At 47.9% G+C, this 25,143-nt stretch overlaps 1 protein-coding gene across 1 annotated transcript in view; it reads left to right on the forward strand.

Moving 5' to 3' along the window:
• Window positions 1–18,361, forward strand: part of LDB1 (LIM domain binding 1) — a 33,602-nt gene extending 15,241 nt beyond the window's left edge. The window contains exons 11-12 of the transcript XR_010117769.1: window positions 311–375; window positions 17,751–18,361. The gene's annotated coding sequence lies outside the window, so the exon portion shown is untranslated. The remainder of the gene's footprint in view (window positions 1–310; window positions 376–17,750) is intronic.
• The last annotated feature ends 6,782 nt before the right edge of the window (window positions 18,362–25,143 follow it).

Below are 25,143 nucleotides of genomic sequence, written 5' to 3' on the forward strand. Positions count from 1 at the left end.
GGTCTTAGTGCCCATAAAGCTCCCTATCCAGTGTCCTTCTTTGTCATCCCAGGTAGAGGAAGCTGAGGCCTCAAACTATTCCCCTCCTAAGGTCTCCCTGGACCTGAAATAAAGCCCCATAGACCTGCACCTCTACCCTCACCTCCCTAGCTGGTAGGAAGACACTAGAGGAAGGGACTGTATGACCTGTCCAATCTCCAATCTACAGTTACCTTGGCCCTGCCCTGCTGCCAGCCCAGCTTCTCATAGCCCAGTGCCTCAGGAACCCAAGGAATGCTATTGCACCCCACCCCCAACTCTTCCTTTGTAGATCTGGCCAGCCTGAAGGACATTTACCAGCCAACTGCCACCAGCAACTCACCCTGAGAGTGCCAGGTAATATCTACAGTGGGTCTGTGTCTGGCACTGGGTGTACATCTAGCCCGTTAGCCTGAGTGTGTGTCTGTGTGTATGTGTGTGCTGCTGAGCTGGGGAGGGCCTGGATCTGTTTATATGTGCAGGTAAGGGAGTGTATACATGTGTTTGTATGTGGGCATGTATATGCATATATTTATGTATGTGTCTGTTGGTTAATTAATTCATTCAAATATTATTCATTGAGCCCTCTTTAGGTACTAGGCCCATTCTAGGTGCTGGGGATATGATGTTGAACAAAGCAGAGAAGATGTGACTGCTGAGTGTGAGTGAAGGCTATAAATCCATAAATGAAGATGTGTTGTTAAATGTGTGGCTTAGCAGTGTGACTGTGTTGAGTTATGGGGCTGCTGGGACAGTGGTTGTGTGACTCGGTTGGGTATTTGTAGGTTCACATCTTGTATGTGTATGTTTGTGTATGGAGGGAGGTAGTCAAAGGAAAAGGTAGATTGCCAGGCCTGGACCCCATCCTACTTGGGGGCAGGGGGTAGGGCAGAGAAGCAGGAAAACACACTATTGAACTCAGGAAACACAGTGGCCAGCAACTTCCTCTGGAGCCCCATATCTGGCTCCTCCCCATTTGCCCCCAGGAGACCCTGGTGAAGAGGAATTACTAGGGTGAGGGAAGAGAGAGACCCTCCAAAGCCCTCATGCCCTTTGTTTTCAGGTACATGTGTGGGCCCAGTCCCAAGCCTTAGCACATTGCTGAAGAGCTTTGTGCTGCTGAGCTAGGGAGGGCCTGAATCTGTTTATATGTGCAGGTAAGTGAGTGTATACTTGTGTTTGTATGCAGGCATGTATATGCATATGTTTATGTATGTGTCTGTTGGTGAATTAATTCATTCGAATAGTCTGACCATGTACCCCAACCAGGGCCTCTGAATCCACAGAGGTCTGAACCCAACCCCAAACCTCTGTCCCTCCTAGACTCCCAGCTCCTTCCTCATTTTTCCTGACCCGGTCTGATCTGATTCAGCCAGAGAGCTCCATCCCCTTTCCTAGGAACCTACTGTAGTCTGGTGCAACCTCCAACCCCTCTTTTATACCCTTAGCCCAGTCTAGCCTGACTTTTTGTTTTTTTTTCAAGATAGAGTCTTGCTATGTCACCCAGGCTGGAGTGCAGTGGCATGATGTCGTCTCACTGCAACCTCTGCCTCCTAGGTTCAAATGATTCTCATGCGTCCCGAGTAGCTGGGACTACAGGCACATGGCACCATACCCACCTAATTTTTTATTTTTTATTTTTAGTAGTGACGTGGTTTCACCAGGTCAGGAGTTCAAGACTAGCCTGGGCAATATAGTGAGACCTCATCTCTACTTTTTCTTTTTTTTTTTTTTTTTTGAGACGGAGTCTCGCTGTCTCCCAGGCTGGAATGCAGTGGCGCAATCTCAGCTGACTGCAAACTCCGCCTCCCGGATTCACGCAATTCTCCTGCCTCAGCCTCCTGAGTAGCTGGGACTACAGGTGCCCGCCACCACTCCCGCCTAATTTTTTTTGTATTTTTTAGTAGAGATGGGGTTTCATCGTGTTAGCCAGGATGGTCTCGATCTCCTGACCTCATGATGCGCCTGCCTCGTCCGCCCAAAGTGCTGGGATTACAGGCGTGAGCCACCGTGCCTGGCCTACTTTTTCTTTTTTAAGAGATGGAGTCTTGTTCTGTCGCCCAGGCTGGAGTGCAGTGGCATGATCTCAGCTCACTGCAGCCTCCGCCTCCTGGGTTCAAGTGATTCTCCTGTCTCAGTCTCCCTAGTAGCCGAGACTACAGGTGCGCACCACCACGCCCAGCTAATTTTTGTAATTTTAGTAGAGATGGGTTTTCACCATGTTGGCCAGGCTGATCTTGAACTCTTGACCTCAAGTGATCTGCCTGCCTTGGCTTCCCAAAGTGCTGAGATTACAGACATGAGCCACTCCACCCAACCGAGACCTCATCTCTAAAATAAATAAATAAGCTGAGAGTAGTGGTGCATCTATAGTCCCAGCTACTTGGGAGGCTGAGGTGGGAGAATTACTTGGGCCTGGGAAGTTGAGACAACATTGAGTTGTGATTGCACCACTGCCCTCCAGCCCAGGTGACAGAGCAAGATTCTCTGTCTCAAAAAACAACATCAACAACAAAACAGGTGCAGTGGTTCGGAACGCCTGTAATCCCAACACTTTAGGAGACCGAGGCAGGTTGATCACCTGAGGTCAGGAGTTTGAGACCAGTCTGGCCAACATGGTGAAACCCTGTCTCTACCAAAAATACAAAAATTAGCTGGGAGTGATCACGTACCTGAAGTCCCAGCTACTCGGGAGGCCGAGGCATGAGAATCACTTGAAGCTGGGAGGCAGAGGTTGCAGTGAGCCGAGGTTGCGCCACTGCACTCCAGCCTGAACGACAAAGTGACACTTTGTCTCAAAAATATATATATATTGAGTCAGCGGCTCCCTAGTTTCATGACGGACTTCAAAGGTGCTGGTTTAAGCTGGGCATAGTGGGACTGTGCCCACATAGGTCTGTGCCTATAGTCCCAGCTACTTGGCAGGTGGCAGGCTGAAGCAAGAGGATTGTTTGAGGCCAGGAGCTTGAGACCACAGTGTGCTATGATAGCACCAAGTGCACCACTGCACTTCAGCTGGGCAACATAACAAGACCTTGGTCCCAGCTCCCTAGTACCCAGAATGTTTATAATGACTATGACTGTCATTCATGTGGCCACAGCCCCATTCACTCAGGGCCCAGCTCTGGGGCTCCTCCTAACCCCACCCTAAAGTCATAGATGAAATGGATGGGAGACTACATACCCAACAGTTCTAAGCTGGGGAGTGTGGGAAGCTGAATGGGAATGGAAGCTGACTCACACTTCCAGATTCCTTCTTCAGCCTCAGGAGAGGCTCATTTTCCCACTGATTCCAGGACCCATTTCCAGAGGAAGCCAAACCCTGGATTACTTCCCTCCTTGCTGCCCCACCTCTATGCCACCAGCTCACCTCTACAAGAGGAGGACCTAGGGCCAGTCCCTGGAGAAAAGTCTCAAAGGAGCTTAGGGGAGAAGAATCTTCTCCCCATCACCCCCAACAACTGAGGCTGCCTGGAGGAGGAGGTAGGCTAATTTCTCTCCCTTTCCTTTAACGGACTTCAGATGCACAGAACTAGATTAATCATAACCTTGGTTCATGACACACTCTCATCATTGTTCCATGCACAGCACACATTTATTTACTTATAAGACTATCATATGGGGCCAGGTGCGGTGGCTCACGCCTGTAATCCCAACATTTTGGGAAGCCAAGGCAGGTGAATCACGTGAGGTCGAGTTCGAGACCAGCCTGGCCAACATGGTGAAACCCTGTCTCTACGAAAAATACAAAAAAAATTAGCTGGGCGTGGTGGTGCATTCCTGTAATTCCAGCTACTTGGGAGGCTGAGGCAGGAGAATCACTTGAGTCCGGGAGGTGGAGGTTGCTGTGAGCGGAGATTGCACCATTGCACTCTAGCCTGGGCGACAGAGCGAGACTCCGTTTCAAAAAAAGACTATAAGAAATAATCGGCCAGGCGCAGTGGCTCACGCCTGTAATCTCAGCACTTTGGGAGGCTGAGATAGGCAGATCACGAGGTCAGGAGATCGACACCATCCTGGCTAACACAGTGAAACCCGTCTCTACTAAAAATACAAAAAAATTAGCTGGGCGTGGTGGCAGGTGCCTGTAGTCCCAGCTACTCGGGAGGCTGAGGCAGGAGAATGGCGTGAATCCAGGAGGCGGAGCTTGCAGTGAGCCGAGATAGCACCACTGCACTCCAGCCTGGGAGACAGAGTGAGACTCCATCTCAAAAACAAACAAACAAAAAAAAAGAATCAACATGGGCCGGGCATGGTGGCTCATGCCTGTAATCCCAGCACTTTGGGAGGTCAAGGCGGGCGGATTACAAGGTCAGGAGCTTGAGACCATCCTGGCTGACACGGTGAAACCCTGTCTACTAAAAATACAAAAAATTAGCTGGATGTGGTGGCAGGTGCCTGTAGTTCCAGCTACTCGGGAGGCTGAGGCAGGAGAATGGCCTGAACCCAGGAGGCGGTGCTTGCAATGAGCGGAGATCGCGCCACTGCACTCCAGCCTGGGTGACAGAGCAAGACTCCGTCTCAAAAAAAAAAAGAAATAATCAACATGAAAGCTAGGACCTTGGCAATAACTTAAATCTAGCTATGTGTTCCATCTCTCAAGATATCCATCATTCTCTTGTTTTCCTTATATATACACACACATATATTTTATAAGACAGAGTTTCACTATGTTGCTCAGAATGTAGTGCTGTAGCTATTCACAGACCCGATCATAGTGCACTGCAACCTCAAACTCCTAGACTCAAGCAATCATCCTGCTTCAGCCTCCCAAGTAGCTGGGACTACATGCACAGCTGGGACTGTAGGTGGCACCACTACACCTGGCTCGTTTCACATACTTATCAGCTGTATGTATTCCTGAAAATTTATATGAATTTTTAGCCGGGAGCGGTGGCTCATACCTGTACTCCCAGCACTTTGGAAGGTCGAGGCGGGTGGATCACCTGAGGTCAGGATTTTCAAGACCAGCTTGACCAACATGGTGAAACCCTGTCTCTACTAAAAATACAAAAATTGGCCGGGCGCGGTGGCTCACGCCTATAATCCCAGCACTTTGGGAGGCCGAGGCGGGCGGATCACAAGGTCAGGAGATTGAGATCATCCTGGCTAACGCGGTGAAACCCCATCTCCACTAAAAATACAAAAAATTAGCTGGGTGTGGTGGTGGGCGCCTGTAGTCCCAGCTACTGGGGAGGCTGAGGTGGGAGAATGGCGTGAACCCGGGAGGCAGAGCTTGCAGTGAGCCGTGGTCGCGCCACTGCACTCTAGCCTGGGCGACAGAGCGAGACTCCGTCTCAAAAAAATAAAAATAAAAATAATAAAAATACAAAAATTAGCCGGGCATGGTGGCAGGCACATGTAATCCCAGCTACTTGGGATTACTCCATCACAAAAAAAAAAATTTTTTTTTTAAGTTTAGTTATTTTTTACATTATTATAAGGGAGTATTGCTGTATGTAATTTTTGGTGGCTTATTATATTGTATTAACAAGATTTATATTGTTACATATTGCTTACAGTTTACTTATTTTGAGAACTCTGTAATATTCCATTTTGTGACTCTACTCAGTTATTCATTCTCCTGTCACTGGACATTTGGGTTGTTTCTAGGTTTTGGCTATTGTGAAGAGTATTTCCATAATTTTACTTCCATCTCCTACTGTAAATGTGCAGTTTTTCCTGGTTATATGTTTAGTAGTAGTCTCTGCAAACTTATGTTTCCACCTCTGAAGCCCAAGCTTGAGTGCTTTTACTACAGAAGTTCTAGGGTTAACTCAAATTAAATTTATTGAGTCCCTGCTATATAAACTCTACTCAGCTCATTCATCCATTCAGCCAACGAAGCTAAATTTAGTGAGCATCTACAAAATGCCTGGAGCTGGAGACAGAACAGTGAATAAGACAATATGGCATATTATACAATTGGGTGGAGAAATAGATATTACAACAAATGGGGGTGGGCACGGTGGCTCACGTCTGTTATCCCAGCACTTTGAGAGGCCGAGGTGGGTGGATCACTTGAGGTCAGGAGTTCGAGACCAGCCTGGCTAATATGGTGAAACACTATCTCTATGAAAAATAAAAAATTAGCCAGGTGTGGTGGCACACGCCTAATCCCAGCTACTCTGGAGGTTGAGGCATGAGAATCACTTGAACCTGGGAGGCAGAGTTTGCAGTGAACAGTGATCACACCACTGCACTTCAGCCTGGGCAACAGAGCAAGACTCGGTCTCAAAGGCCGGGCGCCGTGGCTCACACTTGTAATCCCAGCACTTTGGGAGGCCGAGGCGGGCGGATCACGAGGTCAGGAGATCGAGACCACGGTGAAACCCCGTCTCTACTAAAAATACAAAAAATTAGCCGGGCGTGGTGGCGGGCGCCTGTAGTCCCAGCTACTCGGAGAGGCTGAGGCAGGAGAATGGCGTGAACCCGGGAGGCGGAGCTTGCAGTGAACTGAGATTGCGCCACTGCACTCCAGCCTGGGCGACAGAGCGAGACTCCGTCTCAAAAAAAAAAAAAAAAGACTTTGTCTCAAAAATAAAAAAATAAATAAATGGCCACATACATACATATACACATACGCAGTGACAATTTTTTTTTTTTTTTTTTTGAGACAGGCTCTCACTCTGTTGCCCAGGCTGTAGTGCAGTAGTGCGATCATGGTTCGCGGCAGCCTTAACCTCCCGGGCTCGATCAATTCTCCTATCTCAGCCTCCAGAGTAGCTGGGACCACAGGCATGCACCACCATGCCTGGCTAATATTTGTATGTTTTTGTAGAGACGGGGTTTCGCCATGTTGCCCAGGTTGGTCTCAAACTCCTGGGCTCAAGCCATCCGCCCTCCTCGGCTTCTCAAAGTGCTGGGGTTACAGGGGAGAGCCACTGTACCCAGCCGACAATTTATGATATAACCAAATGGTGTAGGATAAACATATAACAGGGAGACCTTATTTAATCTGGTGTGTTAAGGAAAGCCTCTCTGAGGGAATATTTCAGCGGAGACTTGAAGGATGAGGAAGACTTAGTCAAGTAGAGTATGGGGAATAGGATTTCAGGTATAGGAAACACACTCTGATGCTGGGGAGTGCTCGCTGGATTACATTAGAAGAAGGCCAGGTGCGGTGGCTCACGCCTGTAATCCCAGCACTTTGGGAGACTGAGGTGGGTGGATCACTTGGGGTTAGGAGTTCAAGACCAGCCTGGTTAACATGGTGAAACCCTGTCTCTACTAAAAATACCAAAAAAAAAATTAGCCAGGTGTGGTGTGCAAGCCTGTAGTCCCAGCTGCTCGGGAGGCTGAGGCACAAGAATTGCTTGAACCTGGGAGGCAGAGGTTGCAGTGAGTGAGGATCATGCCACTACACTCCAGCCTGGGCAACTAAGCGGGACTCCATCTCAAAAAAAAAAAAAAAAAAAAAAAAAAAAAAGAGGCTGGGCAAGGTGGCTCACGTCTGTAATCCCAGCACTTTGGGAGGCTGAGGCGGGCAGATCACCTAAAGCCTGGAGTTCAAGACCAGCCTAGCCAACATGGCGAAACCCCGTCTCTACTAAAAAATACAAAAATTAGCTGTGCGTGGTGGCAGGCGCCTGTAGTCCCAGCTACTCGGGAGGCTGAGGCAGGAGAATCGCTTGAACCCAGGAGGTGGAGGTTGCAGTGAGCTGAGATCACGCCACTGCATGGCGAAAGAGCGAGACTCCATCTCAAAAAAAAAAAAAAAAAAGGCGGGGCACAGTGGCTCATGCCTGTAATCCCAACATTTTGGGAGGCCAAGGCAGGTGGATCACGAGCTCAGGAGACCAAAACCATCCTGGCTAACACAGTGAAACCCTGTCCCTACTAAAAATACAAAAAATTAGCCGGGCATGGTGGCGGGCGTCTGTAGTCCCAGCTATTCAGGAGGCTGAGGCAGGAGAATGGTGTGAACCCGGGAGGCGGAGCTTGCAGTGAGCCAACATTATGCCACTGCACTCCAGCCTGGGCGACAGAGTGAGACTCCATTTCAAAAAAAAAAAAAAAAAAAGAAAAAAAAATTAGAAGAAAACCAGTGGGTTCTGAGCAAGGGCAAATGGTAGCAGGAGGGACAAGCTGGAGCCAGACTGGACAAGGCTGCAGTGTGGATGATAATTATAATGATAGCATTTAACATTCATTCTGCACCAGCTACTGTGAGAAACCCTTTAAGTCAATTTTCTCATTAAAAACTGACCAGCCAGGCGCAGTGGCTCACACCTGTAATCCCAGCACTTTGGGAGGACAAGGTGGGCAGATCACAAGGTGTGTAGAACTGGAGAGGGAAAACTAATTAGGAGGCTATGAGGTCCATGCTGCTAGTAATGTAGAAAACCCAAACCAAACCACACAAAAAGATCCTAACTTATAAAATAAAACAAATACAAGATTAAAGAATTAGTCCGGGTATGGTGGCTCACACCTGTAATCCCAGCACTTTGGGAGGCCAAGGTGGGTGGATCACCTGAGATCAGCAGTTCAAAACCTGAGGTCAGGAGTTCAAGCCTGGCCAACATGGTGAAACCCTGTCTCTACTAAAAATACAAAAAAAAAAATAGCCAGGTGTGGTAGCAGGTACCTGTAATCCCAGCTACGGGAGGCTGAGGCAGGAGAATTGCTTGACCTAGGAGGCTGAGGTTATAGTAAGCTGAGATAGCACCACTGCACCCCAGCCTGGGTGACAGAGAAGACTCCATCAAAAAAGAAAAAAAAAAGAAAAAGAAAAAAGAAAAAAGAAAAACAAAAAAGATTAAAGAATTAAATGTAAGTAAATAAAGTTAGAAGAAAATGAGATTAAATAGTATTCATCAGCCTTGTAGAAATATGTGTGTGGGTGATAAACTTGCAAGCTTAAATACTATAGAAGAAATCAAAAAGGAAGAGAGTAAATTTTATCCCAATTTAAAAAAAAAAAAGGAAAGAATGACCAGTTTGACTACATACAAATTTACAACTTTGGTGTATATATGTATAAGTAAAAACTAAACCAAACCTCTAAATAGAACAAACAAGAAAGCAATATGCTGAGAAATATATTTGCAGCAAATATGATAAAGAGTTAAAATGTTTTTGTATAAGTAGGGTGCAGTGTGGGACACCTGTAGTCCAAGCTACTGGGGAGGGTGAGACAGGAGGATCCCTTTATAAAACTTCGGAGTTTGAGGCCAGGCGCGGTGGCTGATGCCTGTAATCCCAGCACTTCGGGAGGCTGAGGCGGGCGGATCACAAGGTCAGAAGATCGAGACCATCTTGGCTAACACGGTGAAACCCCGTCTCTACTAAAAAATACAAAAAATTAGCCGAGCACAGTGGCGGGTGCCTGTAGTCCCAGCTACTCGGGAGGCTGAGGCAGGAGAATGGCATGAATCCTGGAGGTGGAGCTTGCAGTGAGCCAAGATTGCACCACTGCACTCTAGCCTGGGTGAGAGCGAGACTCTGTCTCAAAAAAAAAAAAAAAGCTTTGGAGTTTGAGCCCAGCCTGGGCAGCATAGCAAGACTCTGATCCTAAAAATAAATAAATAAATAAATTTGTATAATTAATTTATGCAAAATATGTTTTGTTTTGCTTTTTAAAAGGCCCCTCAATAAATAAATGGGAGCCAGGCACGGTGGGGTCATGCCTGTCATCCCAGCCTTTTGAGAGGCTGAGGCAGGCAGATCACGTGAAGTCAGGAGTTCAAGACCAACCTGGCCAACATGATGAAACCCCGTCTCTAGTAAAAATAGAAAAAAATTAGCTGGGCATGGTGGTACACGCCTGTAATCCCAGCTACTCGGGAGGCTGAGGCAGGAGAATCGCTTGAACCCAGGAGGCAGAGATTGCAGTGAACTGAGATCACGTTACTACACTCCAGCCTGGGCAACAGAGTAAGACTCCATCTCAACAATAACAACAAAAAATACAAAAATCAGCTGGACATGGTGGCAGGTGCCTGTAATCCCAGCTACTTGGGGGCTGAGACTGGAGATCACGTGAACCTGGGACAGAGTTTGCAGTGAGCTGAGATTGTGCCACTGCACTTCAGCCTGAGCAATGGTGTGAGACTCTGTCTCAAAAACAAAACAAATAAATAAAAAATAAAAATGACAGCTGGGCGCGGTGGCTCACACCTGTAATCCCAGCACTTTGGGAGGCTGAGGTGGGTGGATTACCTGAGGTCAGGAGTTCGAGACCAGCCTGGCCAACAAGGTGAAATCCCGTCTCTACTAAAAATATAAAAACTAGCCGGGCATGGCCGGGCGTGGTGGCTCACGCCTGTAATCCCAGCACTTTGGGAGGCTGAGATGGGCGGATCACGAGGTCAGCAGATCGAGACCATCCTGGCTAACAGTGAAACCCCGTCTCTACTAAAAGTACAAAAAATTAGCCGGGCGTGGTGGTGGGCGCCTGTAGTCCCAGCTACTCGAGAGGCTGAGGCAGGAGAATGGCGTGAACCGGGGAGGTGGAGCTTGCAGTGAGCCAAGATGGCGCCACTGCACTCCAGCCTGGATAGAGCGAGACTGTCTCAAAAAAAAAAAAAAAAACTAGCCGGGCATGGTGGTGGGTGCCTGTAATCCCAGCTACTCGGGAGGCTGAGGCATGAGAATTGCTTGAACCCAGGAGATGGAGGTTGTAGTGAGCTGACATGGTGCCACTGCATTCCAGCCTCGGTGACAGAGTGAGACTCCATCTCAAAAAAGTAAAATAAAAATAAAAATAAAAATGACAATTCAGCGGGGCCAGGCGGCTCACGCCTGTAATCCCAGTACTTTGGGGAGTCTGAGGTGGTAGGATCACTTGAGGCCAGGAGCTGGGGGCCAGCCTGGGCAACATAGTGAGACCCTGTCTCTACAAAAAAATACAACTATTAGACAAGCATGGTGGTACAAGCATGTAGTAATCAGCTACTCTGGAGGCTGAGGTGGGAGGATGCCTTGAGCCCAGGAGGTCAAGGTTACAGTGAGCCAAGATCAGGCAAATGCAGTCCAGCCTGGGCAACAGAATAAGACCTTGTCAATAAATAAATAGATAAACAAAGTATACAATTCAACAGCTTTTAGCATATTCATAATGTTGTGCAACCATCACCACAATTGATTTTAAAACATTTTCATCACTTCCGAAAGAACACCTGTATCCGTTGGCAGTCATTCCACATTTTCCCCACTCTCTCAGCCCTAGGTAATCGCTAATCTATGTCTATAAGACATTTCATATACATGGAATCATACAATATATGACCTTTTGTGACTGGCCTCTATGACTTAGCATGAGGTTTTCAAGACTCATCCATTTTGTAGCAAGTACCAGTATTTATTTTCTTTCTTTCTTTTTTTTTTTTTTTTAAGGGGCAAGGTCTCACTATGTTACCTAAGCTGGACTCAAACTCCTGGCACATGCCACTGCGCCTGGCTTAATTTTTTTCTTGCTCAATAATATTACATTATATGGATATACTACATTTTAGTTATCCTTTCATCAATTGATGGACATTTGGGTTATTTCCACTTTTTTGCTCTTATGAAATAGGCTGCTAGGTCAGGTGCAGTGGCTAGTGCCTGTAATCCCAGCACTTTGGAAGGCTGAGACAGGCAGATTACTTGAGACCAAGGAGGTGGAGGTTGCGGTGAGCCGAGATCACACCATTGCACTCCAGCCTGGGCAACAAGAGTGAAACTCCATCTCAAAAAAAAAAAAAAAAAAATCTTACAAAGTGGCTTCAATTCTGTTAAAACTTGTGTGATAGGAAAAGGTAGATGGGTGGTAATAAGAAGATTGGTGGTAATAAGAAGATTGGGCTCTAGGCTGGGCTCGGTGGCTCACGCCTGTAATCCCAGCACTTTCGGAGGCCAAGGTGGGCGGATCACGAGGTCAAGAGATCGAGACCATCCTGGCCAACATGGTGAAACCCCCCTCTCTACTAAAAATACAAAAATTAGCTGGACGTGGTGGTGCATGCCTATAGTCCCAGCTACTCCGGAGGCTGAGGCAGGGGAATCGCTTGAACCTGGGAGGCGGGGGTTGCAGTGAGCTGAGATGGCGCCACTGTACTCCAGCCTGGCAACAGAGCGAGACTCCATCTCAAAAAAAAAAAAAAAAAAAAAAAGAGGATTGGGCTCTAGTTGGATTTTTGCTTATTTGTCAAGCTTCCTTTAATGTACTCATGCTACCTTTTTAAATATCATATTTGTCTGGGTGAGGTGGCTCACGCCTGTAATCCCAGAATTTGGAAGGCTGAGGTGGGCAGATCACTTGAGGCCAGGAGTTGGAGACCAGCCTGGCCAACATGGTGAAACCCCGTCCCTACTAAAAAAAAAAAAAAAAAATTAACCTGGCGTGGTGGCACGCACCTGTAATCCCAGCTATTCAGGAGGCCGAGGCAAGAGAATGGCTTGAACCCAGGAGATGGAGGTTGCAGTGAGCTGAGATTGCACCACTGCACTCCAGCCTGGGTGACAGAGTGAGACTCCATCTCGATAAATAAATAAATACAATAAATATCATTTTTTCTTTTACTTTTTTTTTTCTTCGTCAGGGTCTTTTTCTGTCACCCAGGCTGGAGTGTAGTGGCACAATCACAGTTCACTGCAGCCTTGACCTCCCAGGCTCAATCAGTCCTCCTGTCTTGGCCTCCCTAGCAGCTGGAACCACAGGTGTAAGCCACCATACTTGGCTAATGTATGTAAAATAGAGATGGGATCTCATTATGTTACCCAAGCTGGTCTTGAACTCCTGGGCTCAAGCGATCCTCCTGCCTTGGCCTCCCAAAGTGCTGGGATTACAGGCATGAGCCACCGCTCTTGGCCCAAGCCATCTTTATAGTAACAAATAATAACCATAAAAGACAAAGAATCCTGATAGGGCCAGGCGCGGTGGCTCATGCCTATAATCCCAGCACTTTGAGAGGCTGAGGTGGGTGGATCACTTGAGGTCAGGAGTTCGAGACCAGCCTGGCCAACAAGGTGAAACCTCGCCTCTACTAAAAATACAAAAATTAGCTGGGTGTGGTGGCATGAACCTGTAATCCCAGCTACTCAGAAGGCTGAGGTAGGAGAATCACTTGAACCTAGGAGGCAGAGGTTGCAGTGAGCCGAGATAGGGCCACTGCACTCCTGCCTGGCGACAGAGCGAGACTCCAACTCCATCTCAAAAAAAAAAAGAATCCTGATGGGAAGTAAAAAAGACCGAATTAGGGCATTTGTGTTGGGCCTGGGGAAGGAAGGAGAGGAATGGATACAGTCCTATTCCTTACTGAGTCATGGGTGGTGAGTAGTGGGAAGGATGGATGGCAATGCTGATGTTTGAAGGAACTGGAAGGACGCCAGTGCCATGAACTCAAATGGAGATCCCTGGAGGAATCACAGCACCGTGGTTCAGAGGACAGGCTCCTGCAATAGACACCCCTATTTTGAATCCTTGCCCAACCGGGATTATAGATGGCTAACCCTGAGCAAGTTATTTAACCTGTTTGACCTTACTTCCTTCTGTCTAAAGTGGAGATAATAATCGCATTTGTTTTAGAGGGTTGTTAGGAGGATGAACTGATATAGAGAATTTAGAAAGTGTCTGACACAGAATAAACTTTCGATAAAAGTTAGGTATTGTGATACGCCCAGCAGCCCTGGGAGATCTGGGGCTAGGACTTCTCTGTCCCCAGCCACCTATCAGACAAAAAATAGTTCCTCTACCTTTCCTGGGTCAGCCAGTTCACTGCCAGGAGGTGGCCCCAGGGGATGCTCTAAAACCCACAGGAGTGAGAATAGATGGAAGCCTGAAGTGGGACACATGGGAGGACTGGAGGCAGGAAGAATCAGGAATGGGATGGAGTTATGATTTAGGAAATTTCAAGTTAGGTAGGCCAAGCTAGCAGTAAAGCAGAGATGCCCTGGAGCACCCCATTGAAGCCCTCCTATTCCATGTCAGTATATCAAGATACAACCTCGCATGAAGATGGGGTGCAGGAGGGGCTGTCCTTTGCCTAATAGGTGCTGGCTAATTGGGTACATTCTGCCTCTTCCTCCACCTGGACCTAGACTTACTGAGAGAATAAACCACAAGGAGAGGACTGGGTGCAGTGGCTCACGCCTGTAATCCCAGCACTTTGGGAGGCTGAGGTGGGAGGATCACTTGAGCCCAAGAGTTTGAGACCAGCCTAGGCAATATGGCGAGACCTCATCTCCACTTAAAAAAATTAATAATAATAATAAATGTGGTAAATGACTAGGTCATCATCTCTTCTATCATTCATTCCCAAATCTTCCAACATGGTCTTGATAGTCACAGATTGTTTGGCAATTTCCACCTCAACTTCAAATATCTCTCCATCAGAACTCTGCACCTTAATTGAAGGCACAGTGTTTGGTCCCAAGGAGACTGGCCAGCTTGAGGTGGCATCAGCACAGAAGACAAAGGCAGAGGACAAGGCTACTTGAAGGCCAGTTTTTCTTTTCTTTTTTTTTTTTTTTTTTGAGACGGAGTCTTGCTCTGTCACCCAGGCTGGAGTGCAATGGTGCAATCTAGGCTCACTGCAACCTCCACCTCCCAGGTTCAAGCTATTCTCCTGCCTCAGCCTCCCTAGTAGCTGGGACTACAGGTACCTGCCACCACACCCGGCTAATTTTTTTGTGTTTTTAGTAGAGACAGGGTTTCACCATGTTGGCCAGGCTGGTCTGGAACTCCTGATCTCAAGTGATCTGCCCACCTTGGCCTCTCAAAGTACTGGGATTACAGGCATGAGCCACCGTGCCCGGCCCAGCATGAACTTTTGAGGCCCATGGAGGACAATCCCATCTGTTGATCCTCGGTGAGGGCTAAAGTCTGGGGGAGACAGGATAAAGACGAACCATCAGAGAGCACCACCCTTTCCAGTCCCACCGAAGACTAGCTCCACCTCACCCAGCAGGTTGGATTAAATTTTTCTGATGGGCTTCCATCCAAAGATAGTGTTTGTATACTAGGAGTAAGGGAAAGTTTGAGAGGAGAGGTTTCCTGCCCAGAAATAACCCCCTAGGGAGAAGGGATAGAGAAATGAGATTGGGTGGGCTGGCTTCTGGTTTCTGGGACTGTGAAGCCTAGAATCTGACACTCCTGCGGGTGTGAACCCAGGCGCTCTGGGAGACTGGGATTCTGGAATGGGGGTATGAGTAGAGCTGAGCTGAGGGAACAGAGGGAAATTCCCAGGGGTAGAGGAAGAGTCAAGTCCCCCTCTACACCTAGAAGATGAACTTAAGGAAGGAGTGAAGGTCATATGTGTTGTTCCTGAGGAAGAGGCCACTGTAGAAAATGGCCTCATACAGCTCCCCATTGCTTATGAAGCAGCAGATGTTCCAGTCTGTGGGGAGATAAGGCAGGAGGGAGGGGCTTAGGGAACTCAAGGCTGGGTCAGAATGGGGAGAAGAGTAGAGTCAGGAGAGGAAAATGGGGTAAGGGACAAGTGGAGGGCGGGAAGTTAGGAGAGGATGATGGAGGTGAAGGAGTCAAGGATGGGAGAGAGGAAAATGGAAGAGGCATCGGGGCAGATGAGAGAGGAGGCAGAGTATGGGCAGGATTGGGTTTGGGGAGTTCTGGGTAATGAAAGGGAATGGTTCTCAGAGGAATGGGGCAAGGATAGCCCAAGGGGGGAACAAGCCTCACAAGGTGTGGAGGGGTTACAGGTTAGGATCTTCCTGAGGAGACCAGAGGTGGCTCTTGGCCTGAGGGATCAGTTTTGAGAGAGGAGGGGTGGGCTCTGGGTAGGGGAAGGCTAAGGTATAGCAGGAGCCCAGTCATGACCAGCAGGAAGCAAGCAGGCAGGTGGTGCTGGGAAATGGGCTGAGGGAACACACAGCCCCTGCAGAACCTGCACAGGTGGCAGCCAGACAGCTGAGGCTGGACAGGAAGAGCAGCAGAGCAAAGGCTGGCCGCAGTACCTCACGTCTATAATCCCAGCATTTTGAAAGGTGAGGCAGGAGGATCTCTCGAGCCCAGGAATTCAAGACAGCCTGGGCAACATAGTGAGACCTCGTCTCTACAATAAATAAATAAATAAATAAATTGTTTTAATAAGCAGGGCACAGGACAGGCAAAGTGGCTCACGCCTGTAATCCCAGCACTTTGGGAGGCTGAAGCAGGCAGATCACCAGAGGTCAGGAGTTCGAGACCAGCCTGGCCGACACAGTGAAACCCCATCTCTACTAAAAATACAAAAATTAGCCTGGCGTGGTGGCATGTGCCTGTAATCCCAGCTACCCAGGAGGCTGAGTCAGGAGCATCTCTGGAACCCGAGAGGCAGAGGCTGCAGTGAGCCGAAATTGTGCCACTGCACTCCAGCCTGCGAGACAGAGCAAGACTCCGTCTCAATAAATAAATAAACAAACAAATAAATAAATAAGCAGAGCACAGTGGTGCATGCCTGTAGTCCCAGCTACTCTAGAGGCTGAGGAGGGAGGATCGCTTGAGCCCAGGAGGTCAAGGCTGCAGTGAGCCTTGATCACACCCTGCACTCCAGCTTGGGCAACAGAATGATACTTGTCTCAAAAAAAAAAAAAAGGCCAGGCGCGGTGGTTCATGCCTGTAATCCCAGCACTTTGAGAGGCCGAGGCGGGCAGATCACGAGGTCAGGAGATTGAGACCCTACTGGCTAACATGGTGAAACTCCGTCTCTACCAAAAATACAAAAAAAGAAATTAGCTGGGCATGGTTGTGGGCGCCTATAGTCCCAGCTAGTTGGGAGGCTGAGGCAGGAGAATGGCGTGAATCCGGGAGGCGGAGCTTGCAGTGAGCCAAGATCGCGCCACTGCACTCCAGCCTGGGCGACAGAGCGAGACTCCGTCTCAAAAAAAAAAAAAAGCACCGGCCGGGCGCGGTGGCTCACACCTGTAATCCCAGCACTTTGGGAGGCCGAGGCGGGCGGATCAGGAGGTCAGGAGATCGAGACCATCCTGGCCAACATGGTGAAACCCTGTCTCTACTAAAAATACAAAAAAAATTTAGCTGGGCATGGTGGCGGGCACCTGTAGTCCCAGCTACTTGGGAGGCTGAGGCAGGAGAATGGTGTGAACCCGGAAGGTGGAGCTTGCAGTGAGCCGAGATTGCGCCATTGCACTCCAGCCTGGGCGACACAGCGAGACTCCGTCTCAAAAAAAATAAAATAAAAAATTAAAAAATAAATGAAGAGCACCAAAGGAACAATGAAGGCAAACACCAGGCGCATAAGCACATCAGGTAGCCAGCTTTATCTTTCAAGACCTGGGAGCAGCGCAGTGGGGAATGTTGTCTTGGGCTTCAGTTAGACATCTGGTCATATGTCCTCCTTCCTGGGTGTGCAGGGTAGGGAGGGGAAGTGGCAGCCGTGGCCTCTAGAAGCCAGACCTGCAAACAGAGCTCTCCTTATCTTCTTGTAGATGTTCCACCTGTTGTTCTCCTTGTTTTGTTTTGTTTTTGTTTGCAGGGGTAGGGTCGCATTATGTTGCCCAAGCTGGTCTTGAACTACTGTCCTCAAAGGATTTTCCTGTCTCAGCCTCCCAAAGTGCTGGGATTACAGGAGTGAGCCACCACACCCAGCCTCACTTTGATTTTATTTTTGTTGTAATTTTGAAACAGGGTCTCACTCTGTTGCCAGGCTGGAGTCCAGTGGCACGTTCACAGCTCACTGCAGCCTCGACCTTCTGAGCTCAAGTGATCCTCCTACCTCAGCCTCCCAAGTAGCTGGGTCTACAAGCGTGTGTCACCACACCTGGCTAATTTTTGTATTTTTTTGTAGAGACGGAGTTTTGCCATGTTGCCCAGGCTGGTCCCCAACTCCTAGGCTCAAGAGATCCTCCCTCCTCAACCGACCAAAGTGCTGGGATTACAGGCATGAGCGATTGCACTGGCCCTCTGCACATGACAAGGACGGCCCTCCTCCTTCTGAGGATAATGAGTACAAAGAAAAGCAAACATGATATCTCTGTTTGGGACCAGGAATTCCTGAAAGTTGACCAAGGAACACTTTTTGAACTTATTCTGGCTGCAAACTCCTGAGACATCAAAGGCTTGCTTGGTATTACATGCAAGACCATTGCCAATACTATCAAGGGGAAAGCTCCTGAGGAGATTTGCAAGAACTTCAACATCAAAAATGACACTACTGAAGAGCAGGAAGCCCAGGCACCCAAAGAGAACCAGTGATGTGAAGAGAAGTCAGATGTTGTGCCTGACTCTGTAGCACTGTAAGGATTGTTTCAAATACGAGTTGCACTGCTGTTTATAATCATGAATATTAGACAAACAGTAGACAAATGCAACCGCAAATCAATTATACCAGCAGAATATTGTCCTCATTGCATGCATAGTTTGAGTACAGATTCCAGACCTATGGCTGAGTTTCTTCCAGTGTGATAAAAGTTCCTGTCTTCTTTGCTCTGCATAAAACTGAAATGTGGGTTCTCTAAAGAAAGTGGCATTTTGGGCTTTCCCCTGTTTTTGTAAAGTGATGCCTGCCTAGTTTATTGTCCAGTTAACTTTAGTGACCTTTTTAAAAGTTGGCATTGTAGGCTGGGCACGGTGGCTAACGCCTGTAATCCCAGCACTTTGGGAGGCCAAGGGGGGTGGATCACCTGAGGTCAGGAGTTTGAGACCAGGCAGGCTAGCATGGTGAAACCCCGTTTCTACTAAAAATACAAAAAATTAGCCGGGTGTGGTGGCATGCACCTGTAATCCCAGCTACGTGGGAGACTGAGGCAGGAGAATTGCTTGAACCTGGGAGGTGGAGGTTGCAGTGAGCCAAGATCACGCCATTGTACTCCAGCTTGTGCAACAAGAGCGAAACTCCATCAAAAAAAAACAAAAAAAAAGTTGGCATTGTAAGTAAAACAACTTGCAAAACGTTTTCTGAAATAGAATTTTAAAAAATTATCTTTTTTTTTTTTTTTTTTTTTGAGACGGAGTCTCACTCTGTCGCTCAGGCTGGAGTGCCGTGGCGCAATCTCGGTTCACTGCAAGCTCTGCCTCCTGAGTTCACGCCATTCTCCTGCCTCAGCCTCCTGAGTAGCTGGGACTACAGGCGCCCGCCACCACGCCCAGCTAACTTTTGTATTTTTTTAGTAGAGACAGAGTTTCACTGCATTAGCCAGGATGGTCTCGATCTCCTGACCTTGTGATCCACCCGCCTCGGCCTCCCAAAGTGCTGGGATTACAGGCATGAGCCACCATGCCTGGTCTTTTTTTTTTTTTTTTTTTGAGACAGGGACTCACTCTGTCACTCAAGCTGGAGTGTAATGGCGCCATCTTGGCTCACTGTAGTCTCGACCTCCTGGGCTGAGGTGATCGTCCCACCTCAGCCTCCCGAGTAGCTGGGACTACAGGTGCACACCACCACAACTGCTGAAATTTTGTAATTTTTGTTCAGATAGGGTTTTGCCATGTTGCCCAGGCTGGTCTTGAACTCCTGGGCTCAAGTGATCTGCTCACTTTCACCTCCCAAAGTGCTAAGATGACAGGTGTGAGCCACCACACCTAGCCACAAAATATTATCTTTACTCATGAGCTGGAAACTGGAAAAAGGCTACTTGAAACAATTGATCTGAGTGGGGTTACTAGGATATCTTCTAGCCTCCTAGAGTCAAGGAGTATTACTGATATTGATTAACCTGTATGTAGCAGAGCTTCCTTAATTGCATCTGAGGACTTTAAAAAAAAATCCTCTTAGCTTTGAATATATTGCTGAGAGACTCAGTTACTACACAGTTTGTGGGCTTTTTTTGGAGAAATGGACTGGGAAAATTTGTTAGCTTTTCAATTAAAAAAGACACTTACCCCACCCCCACCAAAAAAAAAAAAAAAAAAAAAAAGGCTGCGTGTGGTGACCCATGCCTATAATCCCAGCACTTTGGGAGGCTGAGGTGGAAGGATTATTTGAGGCCAGATGTTTGAGAGCAGCCTGGGCAACATGATAAGATCCTGTTTCTATACAAAATAAAAATTAGCTTGGCATAGTGGCAAGTGCTTATAGTCCCAGCTACTTGGGAAGCTGAGGCAGGAGAATTGCTTGAACCTAGGAGTTCGAGGTTGCAATGAGCTATGATCATACCACTGCACCATAGCCTAGGTGACAGAGCAAGACCCCGTCTCTAAAATAACTAACTAAAATAAAAATAAAGAAACTGATTTTAGCGACCCCTAAAAATCCTATTAGTGCCTCCAAGTGATATGTAAAGAACTTACAAGCTTACAAATAATTTTCTCCACATTTATTCTCTCTTTTAATCCTTTTTTTTTTTTTTTTTTTTTTTTTTTTTTTTTTTTTTTTTTAATTGAGACGGAGTCTTGCTCTGTCGCCCAGGCTGGAGTGCAGTGGCGCAATCTCGGCTCACTGCAAGCTCCGCCTCCCGGGTTCACGCCATTCTCCTGCCTCAGCCTCTCCGAGTAGCTGGGACTACAGGCGCCCGCCACCACGCCCAGCTAATTTTTTGTATTTTTAGTAGAGACGAGATTTCACTGTAGTCTCGATCTCCTGACCTCGTGATCCGCCCGCCTCGGCCTCCCAAAGTATTCTCTCTTTTAATCCTTAAGACTGTCCTGTGAAGTACTATTCTTATCTTTCGTTTTTTGTGGCTGAGGAAATTGAAGCTCAGATGTCACTGAACCAAACTGGGTTAATTTGCCCATGTGCAATGGAAAGCCAAATACCAAAGCATCAAGTTTTTGCAGTGAGAAAAGTTTATTGCAAGTCAGCTGGAAAGGAGACAGGAAGAAACTCTCAAATCTGTCTCCCTGAGCTGGGGGATGGGTCAGGTTTTATAAACATAGGATAAGGTGAGAACTGATTGGATCTTTCAATGAGGTGATACCAGGAGGCAGGATCTGACTGGATCCTGCCATGGGGTGATGCCAGGGCTCCATCTTATTGAATCTTGGATCCCACCACGAGGTGTCCACCTCTTAATTCAGTCCCTGCTCCTTGATCTGAGCACTTAGGTTCCGCTATTGGCTGCATGCTTGGATCATCTGGTCATGCTCAGGTTACATGATCTTCAACCTGGGGGTCCCTGGCAACTGAAAAACAACTCACAACTTTGTTACATAAAAGTTGGACCAGGCTAGGTGCAGTGGGAGTGGTGGCTCCCGCCTGTAATCTCAGAACTTTGGGAGGCCAAGGCAAATGGATTGCTTGAGCCCAGGAGTTCCAGACTAGCCTGGGCAACATGGCAAAACCCTGTCTCTACAAAAACTGGCCAGGTGTGGTGGTGTGCATCTGTAGTCCCAGCCACTTGCGGGGCTGAGGCAGGAGGATCGCTTGAGATGCGAAAGTTGAGGCTGCAGTGAGCAGTGATCGAGCCACTGCACTCCAGCCTGGGCAACAAGTGAGATCCTGTCTCATAAAAAATAAAGTTGGCCAAGCGCAGTGGCTCATGCTTGTAATCCCAGCACTTTGGAAGGCCGAGGCGGGCGGATCGTGAGGTCAGGAGATCGAGACCATCCTGGCTAACATGGTGAAACCCCATCTCTACTAAAAAATACAAAAAATTAGCCGGGTGTGGTGGTGGGCGACTGTAGTCCCAGCTACTTGGGAGGCTGAGGCAGAAGAATGGCGTGAACCCGGGAGGCAGAGGTTGCAGTGAGTGGAGATCGTGCCACTGCACTCCAGCCTGGGCGACAGAGCAAGACTCCGTCTCAAAAAATAAAAATAAAAATAAAAATAAAAATAATTATTAAGTTGGACGAGATTGGTTTGATGTGGTTATACAGAGAGGTTAAGAAAATTACCTAAGGTTACACAGCCAGCAGGTGGTGAAGGAGGGATTAAATTTTCATGAATTCTTATCCAGTGAGCCTCTAGGTACACTACTAACAGTTCAGAATACAATCCAAACAGGTCAGCAGCATGCAGAAATGCCCCAGGCCTGAGTGGGCAGCTGAGCTTCCTTCAAGAAGCAAAGACAAGGCCGGGCGCGGTGGCTCACGCTTGTAATCCCAGCACTTTGGGAGGCCGAGGTCGGCGGATCACGAGGTCAGGAGATCGAGACCACGGTGAAACCCCGTCTCTACTAAAAATACAAAAAATTAGCCGGGTGTGGTGGCGGGCGCCTGTAGTCCCAGCTACTCAGAGAGGCTGAGGCAGGAGAATGGCGTGAACCCGGGAGGCGGAGCTTGCAGTGAGCTGAGATTGCGCCACTGCACTCCAGCCTGGGCGACAGAGCGAGACTCCGTCTCAAAAAAAAAAAAAAAAAAAGAAGCAAAGACAGTCATAAAATGGAAGGATATAATTTTACATACACCTCCTTTGCTTTCTAACTTGTAATGCTCTCGGTCCTTTGGTCACACATCTGCTTTCCCCAAGTCCAAAGTGAAAATTATGCAGCTAGGCCAGGCACAGTGGCTCATGCCTGTAATCCCAGCACTTTGGGAGGCCAAGGCAGGTGGATCACCTAAGGTCAGGAGTTCGAGACCAGCCTGACCAATGTGGAGAAACCCCGTCTCTACTGGAAATACAAAATTAGCTGGGCGTGGTGGCGCATGCCTGTAATCCCAGCTACTCAGGAGGCTGAGGCAGGAGTCTTGCTTGAACCAGGAGGCGGAGGTTGCGGTGAGCCGAGATCGTGCCATTGCACTCCAGCCTGGGCAACAAGAGCGCAACTCTGTCTCAAAAAAAAAAAAAAGTTCTGCAGCTATGGCAGTCCAGCCGTGGCTGGGGTCCTATTCTGCAGTTAAGAGGAGTCCATGGAGAAAGGTTCTGGCCTAAAGCCTGCAGACCCATCTTCTTTCTAGTCCCAGCTCTCTCATCTGCTAGCCAAGGAGCCAGGGTGCTGTTTGTAGCTCAGTTTTCTCATCTGTAATCTAAGCATCATAACCCCTGCCCTGTGGGCTTCAGGGATAGGAGGATCAGATGAAGTGACTGACAGGGAGGTGCTTTGAGGTATGAAATGCTCTTCAGTGTGTTAGGGGGGAGGATGGAAGTTATCCAAAGAGTCCCCAGGATTGTGGCTCCAGCTTGGCCTGGCAGAGCAGTGCCTCCTTGGGCCGGAGTCAAAGCCAAGTCATCTTTCCACTGTCAATGCCAGGATCTATATTCCATTTATTGTTCTTGACTCCTTTCCTAGCAACCAAAGCTTTGAAAAGGTTCTGCAGAGCATCAGGGACCTTGCCCTTCAGCTCACTATGGAGAGGGACCAGCTGGACCAAGAGCTTCAGACACAGGGCAGCAATATCCGTGCTACCCTGGGCAAGTAAGGGAGCTCGGCCAGGAAGTGCAAGTTCACAGCCTAAAGCTCAACCTCAGTCTGAGACTGGTGAAGGCTCTCCTGAGACTCTCAGCCTTTCCCTGGCATCCTGAGTCTGACCCACAAAAGACAGCCTTTACCCAAGATATAATATCCATCCCTCCTTAGGGAACTGCAGTGATGAGGGAGACCTCACTCTTGTACAGTAGATGCATTTCTTTGGGCTGCTATAACAAATTACCACACACTTGGTTTATAGCAACAGAAATTTTCTCACAGTTCTGGAGGCCAGAAGTCCCAAACCAAGGTGTCAGTAGTGCAGGTTTGTTCGGGAGACTCCAGGAGAGAATCTGCCTCATGACACTTTCCCAGCTTCCTGTGGCTGTCAGCAATTCTTGGTGTTTTTGGCTTGTAGACCCATCACTCCAGTCTCTGTCTCTGCCTCTGCATTCACATGGCTTTCTCCTTATGTGTCTCTCTGTTTTCTTCTTTTCTGTCTTATTAGAAATATTCATTATTGGGGCTGGGTACAGTGGCTCACACCTGTAATCCCAGCAGTTTGTGAGGCTGAGGTAGGCAGATCACTTGAGTTTAGGAGTTCAAGACCAGCTGGCCAACAAGGTGAAACCCCGTCTCTACTAAAAATACAAAAATTAGGCCAGGCGCGGTGGCTCACACCTGTAATCCCAGCACTTTGGGAGGCCCAGGAGGGCGGATCACCAGGTCAGATCAAGACCATCCTGGCCAACATTGTGAAACCCCATCTCTACTAAAAATACACAAATTAGCTGGGTGTGGTGGTACATGCCTGTCATTCCAGCATTCCAGCTACTCAGGAGGCTGAGGCAGGAGAATCGCTTGAACCCTGGAGGCAGAGGTTGCAGTGAGCCGAGATCATTCCACTGCACTCCAGCCTGGTGACAGAGTGAGACACTGCCAAAAAAAAAAAAAAAAAAATTAGCTGGATGTGGTAGCTGGCGCCTGTAATCCCACCTACTCAGGAGACTGAGGCAGGAGAATTGCTTGACCCTGGGAGGCGGAGGTTGCAGTGAGCTGAGATCGTGCCACTGCACTACTCCAGCCTGGGCAACAGAGCAAGACTCCGTCTCCAAAAAGAAGAAATTAAAAAAAAAAAGAAATACTCATTATTGGATTTAGGGCTCTTCTTAATCTAGAATGATCTCCTCTTGAGATCCTCACTTTAATTACATCTGCAAATACCCTTATTCCAAATAAAATCACATTCTGAGGTTCTAGGTGGACACATTTTGGGAGTCACAACTTGGTTTGTAACAAGGAGCCTCCAGTTTGATGGGAGAGACCTAACCCCACTCTTGGAGAGTCCTCTAGTCTTAGAGGTGAAATCTGCCCCTACTTTAAGAAGCCCTTATATGACAGGGAAGACCTTGATTCACAGCCTGGTCCTCAGGAGCCTTTAAATTGAGATAGGGCTGGGTGTGGTGGGTCACACCTGTAATCCCAGTGGAGGACTGCTTGAGCCCAGGAGTTGGAGACCAGCCTGGGCAACATGGTGAAACCCTATCTCTATTAAAAAGAAAAAAAAAAAAAAGAGACAGGCCCACAAATGTTGATGACAAGGAACGGTCAGCACTGGCAACATCCAGACCACTATTCTCTATAGAACAATGTGAGGACATTGGTCAGGATTTGGAAGAGTAAGGACATTCATGTCAGAATTTGGAGGGATTGGTTCTGCCTTGACACGGCAAGTGAGGCAAGCCAGACACCTGTTCCTAATCTTTTTCCCATAGATGATAGATAGATAGATGATAGATAGATATAGATAGATAGATAGATGATAGATAGATAGATAGATAGATAGATAGATAGATAGATAGATGATAGATAGATAGATAGATAGATATATTTTGTATGTGTGTGTGTGGGGAGATGGAGTCTTGCTCTGTCGCCCAGGCTGGAGTGCAGTGGTGTGAT

The sequence above is a fragment of the Symphalangus syndactylus genome, chromosome 2 (assembly GCF_028878055.3).
Source record: "Symphalangus syndactylus isolate Jambi chromosome 2, NHGRI_mSymSyn1-v2.1_pri, whole genome shotgun sequence".
Taxonomy (NCBI): Eukaryota; Metazoa; Chordata; class Mammalia; order Primates; family Hylobatidae; genus Symphalangus; species Symphalangus syndactylus.